Source organism: Blennius ocellaris (genome assembly GCF_963422515.1).
Source record: "Blennius ocellaris genome assembly, chromosome: 20".
NCBI classification, from domain to species: Eukaryota; Metazoa; Chordata; class Actinopteri; order Blenniiformes; family Blenniidae; genus Blennius; species Blennius ocellaris.
The window spans coordinates 23,936,702-23,951,015 of NC_137669.1; positions in this window are offsets into that span (position 1 = coordinate 23,936,702).

The window sequence follows — 14,314 nt, forward strand, 5'->3', positions numbered from 1 at the left end:
CCATCACCTGCAACCAGCTCCATCACCTGCAACCAGCTCCATCACCTGGAACCAACTCCATCACCTGGAAGCAGCTTTAACCTGGAACCAGCTCCATCACCTGGAACCAGCTCCATCACCTGGAACCAGCTTTAACCTGGAACCAGCTCCATCACCTGGAACCAGCTTTAACCTGGAACCAGCTCCATCACCTGGAACCAGCTCCATCACCTGGAACCAGCTTAACCTGGAACCAGCTCCATCACCTGGAACCAGCTCCATCACCTGGAACCAGCTTTAACCTGGAACCAGCTCCATCACCTGGAACCAGCTCCATCACCTGCAGTGAACGAGTGAATTTCGGTTCCAGACGAGATGAACAATGAATGAAGGAGCAGAAGGTTTCGGCTCCACCGACCTTCTGCCTCTGGAGTTTTTCAAAATAAAAGTCATGTATGACCCTGCCGTCGTGTCCAGCAGAGTACCAGGGGCACGGAAAGCAAACCCTCCTGAAGACCAGGACAGAACGTCTGTAGAAAACACTTAACACGTTAAAACTGATGAAGACTAATATATACAATGACACTTGTTAAACAAAATACAACAACAGATCTTTATACGAATTTTGTTACATTAAAAAAATGTTTGTTGTCGTGATGTAAAGTCATGATTTGATGAAAATCCCATGAAATGTAAAAGTCTCTGTGTCTCTTCAGAATAAAGTTAATAAAAGTATGTTTGCTTTGTTTCATGAATCAGAATTAAATGTTCTTCTCCCTCCAGGATTAACGGAGTTAATTGTCCCGGTTTTCTATTGAAATCATGAAACGGATAAATTGAAATAAAGAAAATAAAATGGTTTGGTTAGTCACACGACGCTCCTCCACTGCAGGTCGTTCCGTGTCGGTGTTGTTGAACGTACATCAGTTTCTCTTAATAGATGAAAGTGACGACGGCTCCACTCTGCCCCCCGCTGGTCACCGAGGAATCGTCCTGGTTGCTCCACTCTGCCCCGCTGGTCACCGAGGGAATCGTCCTGGTTGCTCCACTCTGCCCCCGCTGGTCACTCAGGGAATCGTCCTGGTTGCTCCCACTCTGCCCCCGCTGGTCACCGAGGGAATCGGTCCTGGTTGCTCCACTCTGCCCCCGCTGGTCACCAGGGAATCGTCCTGGTTGCTCCACTCTGCCCCCGCTGGTCACCCAGGGAATCGTCCTGGTCGCTCCACTCTGCCCCGCTGGTCACCCAGGGGATCGTCCTGGTTGCTCCACTCTGCCCCGCTGGTCACCGAGGGATCGTCCTGGTCGCTCCACTCTGCCCCCGCTGGTCACCCAGGGGGATCGTCCTGGTCGCTTCATAACTGAGCTCCTGGAAACCAACCGGAGACGATTTATGACTGAATGGACCGTTAGTCAGCTTCTCCCGACGTCGTCAGTTGTAAACAAGATGAATGGATGAATGAACGAGTTTCTGCTGAGTCAGCGTGTTAGAAACGCCCACGTGTCCACGACTTAGTGGTGTTGACGTGTAAAAAACCTCCCAGGGAATCCTGCAGCAGAGAGTGTGTGTGTGTGTGTGTGTGTGTGTGTGTGTGTGTGTGTGTGTGTGTGTGTGTCCTTGGAGGACTGAGGAATGGGGGGAGTCGGTCTGATGGCTCAGCAGCAGCAGTGTCCTTTGAGGAGGGATGTTTTATGTGCTGGGGGCAACACACACACACACACACACACACACACACACACACACACACACCACACACACACACACACACACACACACACACACACACACACAACACACAGACACACACACAACACACACAGACTGGCTCCCCCAGTGAAGGAAAGCGCAGCATCATGACCCTCCGTCACCCAGCTGCCCCTCTATAGGGTCGTTTTCCAGGTGGAGGTATTTTGGCGTCGCTCTATACGGGTGGATGATTTTCCGAGGAGGGAGGCTTGAGGGTGGAGGCTTGAGGGCGGAGGCTTGAGGGCGGAGGCTTGAGGGCGGAGGCTTGAGGGCGGAGGATTGTGGGTGGAGGCTCGCCAGCAAGCTGACGGCTGTGAGTTACAGCTCCCATAAAGCTGTAATAGGAAGGACAATCAGCAGCTTGTATCTGTGCAGCCTTGCAGCATAATTTACCTTTTTATGTGGACGTAAATTGTGGAAGTCCTCAGCAGGCTCCTCCCCCTCCCTCCCCCTCCCCCTCCCCCTCCCCCCTCCCCCTCCCCCTCGCCCGGCGGCGCCGTAACCCTGCTCCTGATGGCGCCGCTGGGCGGCAGGCGGCGGGACGCCTCACTCTAACGTCTCACTCTAACGCCTCACTCTAACGCCTCACTCTAACGCCTCACTCTAACGCCTCACTCTAACGCCTCACTCTAACGTCTCACTCTAACGCCTCACTCTAACGCCTCACTCTAACGCCTCACTCTAACGTCTCACTCTAACGCCTCACTCTAACGCCTCACTCTAACGCCTCACTCTAACGCCTCACTCTAACGTCTCACTCTAACGTCTCACTCTAACGTCTCACTCTAACGCCTCACTCTAACGCCTCACTCTAACGTCTCACTCTAAAACGCCTCCACTCCCACGTCTGCCGGCATCAATTCCTCACGTCTCTCCACCAGAACGCGTGGCGCCCATTAGATAATGTCTTTCACGGTTCGGCGCTCCTCCGTGCCCCCCCCCCCTCCTCCCCCCTCCTCCCCCTCCTCCCCCCCCCTCCCCCTCTTCCCCCCAGCGAGAAAACGGGGCAAATTAATAGTTCCTCTGAAACAAATTGGAATTACACCCCTCGATGCCTTAATGTCACGACGCCGACGTCCAGGTCTGACTGCTGATGGAATATGAAGATCTGAGGGCCTGCACACACACACACGCACACACACACGCACACACACACACGCACACACACACACACACACACACACACACACACACACACACACACACACACACACACACACACACACACACACACACACACACACACACACACCTACACGGCTCCAGCTCTGTGTGGTCCTGCACAGATGGGAGGCAGTGAGTGTGTTTTCACCCCCCCCCCCCCCCCCCCAAACTTCATGAGCCACTCGCAGCATCATTTATCACAGAGGAAACAAAGGAGCAGGTTCTGAGGCTCTGGTTCCCCCCTGACGCCCCCCCCCCCCCCCCCGTCACCAGCCTGAAGAGTTTCCATCCATTCAACAGATTCTGGATTCATTAAAACGTTAACGTCTTGGACGTGTCCAGGTGAGAGTCCAGTCCTTTGAAAGACACGTCTCCGTCGTCTGCTTTGCTTTGAACTGACGTGTGACATCAAAGAGAAGTTTGAGACAGGAAGTGAAGCTGTGAAGAGGAAAACCCCCCGGGGGGGCTGGAATGAAGAATCAACGCTGGTCAACCTGCAGCCGCTCATCTGCCTTCCGTCTGTTTCCTGCGAAGCCAGAAACTCGTCCTGACGTCCAATTAGGCCGGAGACGGATCAGCTGTGTCTTATTTCAACTCCATTAGAGGACGCGGGGGGAAATCAACTGTGGAGGTGACGAGAGCTGCAGCGACATCATCAGGAGAAATATCATTTGGTGTTTTAATCTGAAGAGGCTGACGAGTGTGGACGGATCCAGACCAGATGAACCAGATCAGCGTTTCTGTTCACACTGTGACGAGAACTCGTCATTAGAAAAACTCAAAAGTGTCTTAAAAAAACCGCAATTGTTGATAATCTGTAATGAAGTCGATCAGAAATGGAGTGGCTCGTTTCTGCTTCGTTCACTTCGCCATGTGAATTTATTGATCGTCAAATAACGTGAAATATGTTTTAATGTAAAGTGTGACAACAGTTAAAAACCCATGAGATTTCAAATTAAAACTCTAACAGCATAATTAACTAACCCGAAACATATTTTACATTTTTAATGAAGAAAATTATCCTGCATCTTACTTCATATCTACTGTTTGTAACAAACTAAACCAAGAGGAAATGTGTCGTAAATTAAATCAGGTTTTATTATTTTAATAGTGTAAAGAGTGAAAGTAGAGCGTCCTCATCCAAGATGGCCGCCACACTGCTGCAGTCCATGAGGCGTTGTCAGTTAAACAGCCAATCAGGTAATAAAGGAACAATTGAAGGATTCAGACACAAAGATTGTTTTAGAGATTTGGTTTAATCGGCACTTTGAGGATCAACAGGATTCTGTGTGAACGGCCGGCGGCTCTTCAGGCGCGAGTTCGACGCCGCCGCTCTCGGCTCTCTGGGAACTTCCTGTAGCTCCTCATGGAACGTTTTCCCAGCTTTGTTTGGCTTCGGAACTGCAGCGAGAGCCGCTAGTCGCTCCCAGAGAGCCGAGAGAACTGAGAGAACAGGCGAGAACAGGCTACCGCCGGAGCCGCAAGCTAAAGCTACAACGTAAAGGACAAACTCAACTCCAGATGTGATCACCAATCCAATGATGGAACCAAAGGTGTCGCTCCTAAACCTCCAACGTGTAACATTCAGTACCAAAGGTCAGGACATGTTCTTTAAATACTGAACTGAGAACTCAAACAACAGAAAACTCTCAGGCCAAAAACATCCTGTTGAACTTCCACCTTCCGCCAGCAGGCGGAGCAGCGAGCCACACCAACAGACAACAGACTTCTGTTGATCTCAAACTCATGAAACAGTACACAAATAAAGAGTCAGCTTCAGGAGCTGGGCTGCTGATTGGACCAAACTGACTCAGTGCTGCCGCCTGCTGCAACAGAAGTGGAATTACATGAATGTTACACGTTGTACCTTTCAGGAGGGACTGAAGGAAAAGTTTGACGAATAAGTCACTGATCAGAAAGCTGGTTAAGAATCGATAAGAAGGAGAAGGTTCTGCATAAAATAGAAAAAATACAACGCACTGTTCTCGCTCTAGTGAGGGAAGCTTTGTAAACACGACGGGAACGCCGCGCTCCCGCCGCCGCGCTCCCGCCGCCGGGTCGCCAACATCACTGTATGAAAATAGATCCCATGGAAGAGGCTCCTCCTCCAGGACTGCTCGTGAAAAGTACAAACTCCACTGTGGAACGGAAACTTCTCTCTGTGAACGTCTGCTAAAATACATAAAATACAACTCTGCGGGCTAAACTAGCGTCTGTGCCGTGGAAGCTAGCTGCTAGCTGCTAGCTAGTAAGACAGTGGGATTGTTGCTGAAGCGACGAGGGAAACGTTGAGACGAGCGCCTCAGTCTGGGATCTCCTGCTCAGCCGACTCCACCTGAACAGCCTCCTCCTCCTCCTCCATCTCCTCCTGTGGCTGCTCCTCCTCTTCCTCCTGCAAAGACACAACACATCAGCCTGGGTGACTCTGACCTCTGCCCTCTGCCCTGGACGGCGCGGTGGAGCAGCGGTTTTGCCCTCGGGAAGCTCTGGCCTCGTCCGTCTGCAGGAAAATATTCTTAGTTTGACTCATTTACACAGAAAACAATTCAAAGTGGAAAAACAGTTTGAGGAATCATCGCGTTGCTTGACGTCGTCGACGCTTTCAGGCAAATGTTGGCTAGCGCTACAAGGTGCTAGCGCTACAAGGTGCTAGCGCTACAAGGTGCTAGTGCTACAAGGTGCTTGCGTTACAAGGTGCTAGTGCTACAAGGGGCTAGCGCTACAAGGTGCTAGCGCTACAAGGTGCTAGCCGGCTAGCTGGCCAGCTGCTTCGCGGTTTCTGAGGCGTTGAATGAAACAGAGTCTTTGAAAAGTGGAGGAACGTGAGACGCTGGTCGAAGCAGCTCGTTAAAGACAAAGTGGAAGTGGCGCGGCGGCGGCGAGCTGCATCGCCGACTAAACAGTTCTGACAGACACAATTATCCCCCCAGAGGGTTAATAAACACGTTTCCACCGCCGAGCCGGAGCTCCAGGTTCACATCTGAATCCTCCGCTAATCCTCCGTCACTCAGGAGCCTCTTCTCCACCCGATATCCTTTCTTCACTCGGATTCTTAGATACCCTGCAGAAAATGTTGATATTTCAACATATTTTAAAGTTTCTTCTCCTGAACAGCCACCGATGGCCGACCGCCCGGGGAGCCGTGGTTTTATTTGTATTTTATTTGTCGTTCAAAACGATGACGGATGAGAAGAAGGTGGAGGGTTCTGCCAGGAGAGTCGTTGGATAAAGAGATTCTGGATCGGAGGTCATGTGATGATGTGGTCATGTGATGATGTGGTCATGTGATGAGGTGGTCATGTGATGATGTGGTCATGTGATGAGGTGGTCATGTGATGATGTGGTCATGTGATGATGTGGTCATGTGATGAGGTGGTCATGTGATGATGTGGTCATGTGATGATGTGGTCATGTGATGAGGTGGTCATGTGATGATGTGGTCATGTGATGAGGTGGTCATGTGATGATGTGGTCATGTGAGATGTGGTCATGTGATGAGGTGGTCATGTGATGATGTGGTCATGTGGCCACGACTCTGAGAAGACTGATTAGTGAATGTCCGTCAGAGAAGAAAGAACCATGTTGATAATTTGTCTACATTAAAGCCTTCAGTTACACAGAAACCCGCCAGCAGGAGGCGCTCTCTCATACATGTTGGGAAACAAACTCTACAGTAAGAATCTAGAACCTGAACTGTTACTTTAGTGAGGAAAACAACTAAACCTTTACGTTTACTGGAGTTCTTGTGTCCGCAGGTTTGATGTGATGTAACAGGACTGGTTGAAGACGATCTGCAGGGGAAGACGTTCTGCAGGTGAAGACGTTCTGCAGGAGAAGACGTTCTGCAGGCGAAGACGAGCTGCAGGCGAAGACGAGCTGCAGGCGAAGACGAGCTGCAGGAGAAGACGATCTGCAGGAGAAGACGAGCTGCAGGAGAAGACGTTTCTGCAGGCGAAGACGTTCTGCAGGAGGAGGAGACGATCTGCAGGCGAAGACGTTCTGCAGGCAAAGACGTTCTGCAGGAGAAGACGAGCTGCAGGAGAGACGTTCTGCAGGCGAAGACGTTCTGCAGGAGAAGACGATCTGCAGGCGAAGACGTTCTGCAGGCAAAGACGTTCTGCAGGAGAAGACGAGCTGCAGGAGAAGACGTTCTGCAGGCGAAGACGTTCTGCAGGAGAGACGATCTGCAGGCGAAGACGTTCTGCAGGCCAAAGACGTTCTGCAGGAGAAGACGATCTGCAGGTGAAGACGTTCTGCAGGAGAAGACGATCTGCAGGAGAAGACGAGCTGCAGGAGAAGACGTTCTGCAGGCGAAGACGTTCTGCAGGCGAAGACGTTCTGCAGGCGAAGACGTTCTGCAGGTGAGTAACTCTCAGCAGTCGTCGTCCTCCGGCGGTGCAGAGACAGTAAATGAGGTTGGACTGATACGAAGGCTGGACCGTCCGTCACGTCCCTCCAACAGGAAGCTTGTCCTCTGGAGCGTCTTGATCTGCGTCCTGCTGGAGACAAATGTGCTTCTGTTTCCTGAACTCTGGCGACGCCGGCGGGATAAATCTCCCTGCAGGACGACACCTCATGAACTCCGCCGTCGTTTTCTCCCGAACCATCCACCAACTCTCCTGACAAGCCTGCCAATTTTCCAATTACCTGTGGCGCCATCCGTTATGGGGGGGCCAGGCAGCTCCTGAATGGGAACAAGAAGGGAGGGGGTCCAGCGCATGCTAACGACCCCCCATGATTTACTGCCGGCCCTGGGGAGCCGCATCAGGCTGGCCTTCAAGGCACCCCAGCATTTCTCACGCACTCTTGACGCTCTTCATCTTCCAAACTCCGACCCGACGCACAAACTGCTGACCCCTGGGGGGAGGAGTCTCCTGCTCCTCTTCCTCCTGCTCCTCTTCCTCCTGCTGCTCTTCCTCTGCTCCTCTTCCTCCTGCTGCTCTTCCTCCTGCTGCTCTTCCTCCTGCTCCTCTTCCTCCTGCTGCTCTTCCTCCTGCTGCTCTTCCTCCTGCTCCTCTTCCTCTTCAGTTGCCGTGACATCTTTTCCTAGAATCCATCTCTTCTCGTTCATCTTTGCGTCGGCGTGTCGAGTGAATCCAGAGAAACGTCTTCATGGGTCCGACAGCTGAGGCTGATATCAGGTAGAAGATAAAACGCATCGACCCAGAGGACGAAGAGTGAAACGTCCTCGCACAGTTTTAACTGTGAAGTAAAAGTGAGCAGAGAAACTGCAGGAGGAGAGTTTCAGGCTCTACAAGTCTTCACACTGTGCTCTCTTTCTATAGGCTACTGGGCCCTATGACATAGAGACTGGAGGAGGGAGTACCAGGGGTCTGAGGAGGAGGAGGGGGAGGAGGGAGTACCAGGGGTCTGAGGAGGGGGAGGGGGAGGAGGAGGAGGGAGTACCAGGGGTCTGAGGAGGAGGAGGAGGAGGAGGGAGTACCAGGGGTCTGAGGAGGAGGAGGGGGAGGGGGGAGGAGGGAGTACCAGGGGTCTGAGGAGGAGGAGGAGGAGGAGGGAGTACCAGGGGTCTGAGGAGGAGGAGGAGGAGGGAGTACCAGGGGTCTGAGGAGGAGGAGGAGGGAGGAGGAGGAGGAGGAGAAGGAGGAGGAGGAGGAGAAGGAGGAGGAGGGAGTACCAGGGGTCTGAGGAGGAAGAGGAAGAGGAGGAGGAGGAGGAGGAGGAGGAGGAGGTTTTTATGGTCCAGTCTGAACCTGGTCTGGTTCTCTGGACTCAGGTTGCCCTGCAGGACCAGTGGTCACATCTTTCTGTGCCAGAGGTGGTGAGAGGCTCACCTGGTCCAGGACCAGGTGAGCAGAGCAGCCCGGCTTAATGTCCTGAGGTTGATTCACGTACGACGCTAATCCAAAGAGGATACAACAAGGAAACGCCGCTAACATTGTCAGGAGAGGAGGAGCCGCTAACAAGCTAACAGGAGACCCCAAACTTAACAATCTATGTAAATGTGTTCATCGGAAACTGATGAGTTGAAACAATTCAGGTTAATTTAAGCTGAAAGGATGAAAGGTGGCAGAACAACGGTCCCTCTGCAGCCTTTAGCTTGACATAACGGCGCCGCGGAGACGAATGGATGGATGTTGAACATTAAAGAGCGGATCGTGTTGTTTCCCCCCCTGGAGTTCCATTAGCGTAGCGTGCTAACCGCTCACTACCGCAGCCGCCGGGCGAGCGTCACGTTAGCGTGACGGATGCCGGTAGAGACCGTTTCCCTGCTCGGGGCTTGTTAGGCGGGAGCGAGCGGCGCTGAGGGATGGAGCCGCCGGCCGCTGGGGACGGCGGCGCAGGAATCAACGCTCCTGCTCGCGCCACAAATTGGCCCCTGAGCGGCGCCGGCCGGCGGCGGCGCCTAGTTAAAGTGATTGAGGTGACTCCTCGCCATCGATTTGCTCTTCGTCTCGGGCGTCCTGCCGGCCACCCTTGACCACGCACTCCTGCCCCGTTCGCCCTTAAATCACATTAAGCTGTGGTTAAACTTTGGCCGCCGCTAAGAGGCGACCATCATTGACGGGGGTTATCATGCGGGGAGTAAACGCTGGGACTGCAGGGCGCTATCGATCCCCGCCCGCCTTTAGATTACACTTGAATACAGATAAGAAAATACGGAGGGCGACTGAATAAAACTGCACAGAGATTTATCTTCATTCCCTAAATGTACCAATCAGAGTGATTAAAGCAATCAGACTGTAAATGAAAAATGCCTCATTGAGAAAATAAAAGGGGGCCAAAGGTTAGTTTTCCTTGCAGATAGGACACGGAACTGAAGGGGGAGTCGGCAGAAAGCGTCTCCCCCTAAATACCCAGGCCGGCTGATGAGTAATGATGCCTATTTTTCTTTCAATTTACTTGATATAGTAAAGCCAGCAGAGTGTGACACTTCATTAAGTTATTAGGCTAACTTAATTACAGTCTTTCACAGGTCGAGCATGAAGCCTCTGATTGATGGCGCCGCTTGTAAAGGTGCTGGAAACCCTACATGAGGCACTGCAGACGGCTCACGTTCCACATTAGACACGCTGGAGGGGCACCACCGCATCGACTGCTCATGCATGCAAAGTCTAAACCTTCAACAGAACATGAGACGACAGGCTTTACACACAGCCCCTCACGTTAGCATGTTAGCATGTTAGCATGAGCTCCTCTGTGACTCTCCCAGTCCAGAGGTCTGGAACCTCCACGACCTGGAGAGACGCTTTGACAATTCCAGGCACTACAGTCGTGGTGACGAAGCTGCACTTCATCATCGCTGTTCCTCCTCTTCCTCACGCTAGCGCGGCCCGCTAGCACGGCCCGCTAGCGCCGCCGTCATTAGAGTCAGAGCATTGAAAGTTTACAAACCAATCGGAATGCAAGGAATTATTATTATCATTAGACCTGCTGCAGTTTTAACGGAAACATTTAATGCTTCATAGGAATCCTGCATGAGAGCTGCCAGCGTGGCTCCAGAGCGCCCCCTACATGTTTGACATATTTTGATGTCTAATTGGCTTTTGACCTACAGACACAAAATCTGGCCGCATGAAAACGTCACTGAAACTCAACAGGAACATCTTTTGAAACAAACTCCTCTTAGGGGTCAAATTTAGGGCTGAAATGACGCAACAGGCCTTCCTGATGAAAAGTTATCAAAATCTTAATCATACGTCAAAGGGCGTGTCCACGGAATGTCTGATGGTTCTAAGACCAAACGCCAGGTTCCTGGTTCGGGTGAACCAGAGAAAGTAAGTCCACATTTTGAGGAGTTTAAATGGACCAAAAGTCTAGAAAACTTGTTTTAAGCCAAAAATAAATGTAAGTTTCGACTGATAAAGCAAAGATGTAAACCAAGTGTTTGTTTTTGTCCCGTAGGATCCGTGTCCTTCACGTTTTAGAAGAAGAAATCCTGATAGAAAGCCAAACATTTGTGCAAAACGATGACTAACTTCCCAGCAGGGGGTTAACCCCCCCCCCCCCCCCCCCGGACACCAGAGTGATTTACTGCTCCGACCTGAAGCACAAACACTTTACTTACAAACGCCTGTTTGCCTTTTCAGCTGCTATGGAGGCTGAACAAAGCTCAACGCTGCAGCTGAGGGCAGAACTTCAGACCGGCTGGCCTGGCGTGTGGGCGGAGGCCTGTGGGCGGAGGCCTGTGGGTGGAGGCCTGTGGCGGTGGAGGAAGTGCAGAGCATCAAGCTCTCACGGACAGTTATCTCAACCCGTTTGATGACAACACATCTGAAGCAGAGCTTCCCACACAAGTTCACAGTCGAGCACTTTAAACACTGTGTGAGCAACTTTAAGAGCTTTTGGCATTTCAAACCTTTTATCCACATCTCGTGCTGCCGTGATTCACCGCGGAGCGGAACGCCGGGCCGCTGCGAGGCTGTAAATAAAGCCTGGAACAAGCTGCTTGGCAGGGTAACAGAGCTGAATTAAAGGCTCCTCTATATTACGGCAAGACTGTCGCTTTATTACTGAAATCAATTCAGCCGCGGCCGCGAGCGACAGCAGGAGGGATGTGGCCTTGGTCGGACCGAGGTTTATCTAAGCCAAGCAGGCCGGGAGAAACACGGCGTCTATAATGAACTCAAGGGTTCCAATAAAGCCGTTTATTGCCCCCCTTTGAGCGCCACAACCACGCGCAGCAGCAGCAGCGGCGCTCGGCTCCACGCCGCCCTGCCGCCGCGTGAAGCTGCCGACCCCTGGTACTACAGCGGACGTACAAAGACCCCGGTGGTCCCAGCAGCCGTCCACATAAACCACATGTCTGGTTATTAATGGAGGCTCACAGACAGAAAGGTGTTTGTTGTGACTTTTAGTCGGAGACGGTGACAAACACCAAACCTGGTAGAATGCAAAGACTGTTAAACTGCAACGCTTCTTCTTCTTATAAAGCATAAAAACGAGCATCAAGGCGATCTGGAGGTTCTGATCATGATCCAGGTCCACCGTGGGGGTTGGAGGGCGGCGCCGTGGTGTTCAACTCCTGTCAGATCCAGTTTCAGGATCACAAGCTCTCACATCTCCGCTGCTTCCTGCTCTCAGATAAGAGCCTGCAGTCCTGACAAACCACTTCCTGTTGGTCTCCTTGCAGAGAGTCTGGCCTCCTCCTATCTGCAACCGGCAGCTGTATCTCCAACGCAGCCATCAGGTAGTATTCTGTACTTAATGCTGGCATTTAGGAAACATCCCCCCCCGCAGGAGAAACACTGTGCCTGGCTTGGCATTTAAAAGCAGATAATAAAAGTTTCTTAAATACAGCTCTCATCTCGGAGAGCTTTTTCGATGCCCTTAGTGGGATCCAATTATCTCCCACACTTACTCTGGCGGAGGACACTCTGAGCACCTTGCGCCTGAAGAGGTCTGCAAACCCTGCCTTCTCAAAAATGTCACATTCTTAACTGCCTCTCAAAACGTAGACCTGCAACGTTTGAAATGTCAAACACGTGTCGCCGTCTTTCATTCCATCTGTTGCTTCAACATGCCTCTTCGTGCTCCGGTGGTCCTTCAGTACCCGGGGAACTTCTCCTGAAGCCCCGTTCCTCTGAAGCACAGAGAAACCAAGTGCACCTGGAGCGGTTCTCCACCAGCAGGGCTGTCCTGCCCCCCGGGGGGGGTCGGGGGGGGGGGGGGGGGGGGGGGGGGGGGGGGGGGGGCGGGGGGGGGGGGTCTGTGTGCAAAGTAGACCGGAGACATTCCCAGAAAGTTATTTATTGCATCGCTCAAAAAAATGCCTCAGAAATGCATCATGAAGATGAAAACAACACCAGTTGCTCTGGATTGTTTGTATTTATTTTGAAATGTAGTGACGGCTTTTATTTTTTCACTTCCTGTCAGTGATTTTAATGTGTGAGTAATAAACATGTCACTGTTTCTCCCTCCGTCACAATAATTCACTGATTATAAAAATCTCCCTATCTGGAGAAACGTTCATCAACACGTCCACGCTAAGGTAAGGTCGCCGTACATCAGCGGTACGTATAAGTACGGCCTCCAGAGGACAACCTGGGAATCACAGGGAGATCTGATGATGTCAGCAGTACGACTCATGACCACGAGTGCAGCAGCCGCTCACCGCCAGGCGTAGGGCTACCTACTGACACCTTGCCTTGACGTACTCCCTCCCTACCGTGAACACTCCCTCTCTGCTCTGGCCACTCCCTCTCTGCTCTGGCCACTCCCACTCTACTCTGGCCACTCCCACTCTGCTCTGGCCACTCCCTCTCTGCTCTGGCCCACTCCCGCTCTGCTCTGGCCACTCCTCCTGTTCTGGCCACTCCCTCTCTACTCTGGCCACTCCTTCCTGGTCTGGCCACTCCCTCTCTACTCTGGCCACTCCCTCTCTGCTCTGGCCACTCCCATCCCTACCGTGAACACTCCCTCCTGTTCTGGCCACTCCCTCCTTGCTCTGGCCACTCCCTCTCTGCTCTGGCCACTCCCTCCTTGCTCTGGTCACCTCCCTCTCTGCTCTGGCCACTCCCTCCCTACCGTGAACACTCCCGCTCTGCTCTGGCCACTCCGTCCTTGCTCTGGCCACTTCCCTCTCTGCTCTGGCCACTCCCTCCCTACCGTGAACACTCCCTCTCTGCTCTGGCCACTCCCTCTTTGCTCTGGCCACTCCCTCTCTGCTCTGGCCACTCCCTCTCTGCTCTGGCCACTCCCTCCTGTTTCTGGCCACTCCCTCTCTGCTTTGGCCACTCCCTCCTGTTCTGGACACTCCCTCTCTGCTCTGGCCACTCCCTCCTGTTCTGGCCACTCCCTCCTGTTCTGCCACTCCCTCTCTACTCTGGCCACTCCCTCTCTACTCTGGCCACTCCTCCTGGTCTGGCCACGCCCTCTCTGCTCTGGCCACTCCCTCCTGTTCTGGCCACTCCCTCCTGTTCTGGCCACTCCCTCTCTACTCTGGCCACTCCCTCTCTGCTCTGGCCACTCCCCCCTGTTCTGGCCACTCCCTCCTTGCTCTGGCCACTCCCTCCTGTTCTGGCCACTCCCTCCTGTTCTGGCCACTCCCTCCTTGCTCTGGCCACTCCCTCCTGTTCTGGCCACTCCCTCCTTGCTCTGGCCACTCCCTCCTGTTCTGGCCACTCCCTCCTGTTCTGGCCACTCCCTCCCTTGCTCTGGCCACTTCCCTCCTGTTCTGGCCACTCCCTCCCCACATTTTCAGAAAACATGTGCGGCCATGGCGTCCCCAAAAGACGAAAGGACTAAAAACACGCAGGAGGTTCAAAATGTGATTCCTGTGCTGAAGAAACCAATTTTTGGTTGTTTCTCGTTAAAAACAGGAAGGAAGGAAGAGAACTGTTCAGCTCAACGGTACCGTCGGTTTGAAGTACATCATAGTACATCATAGTACACTATAGTACACTGTAGGATCCTTCATGATACTGCAGTACCAGAAGGTCACTGACCTGTTGAAGGAAACGTCCT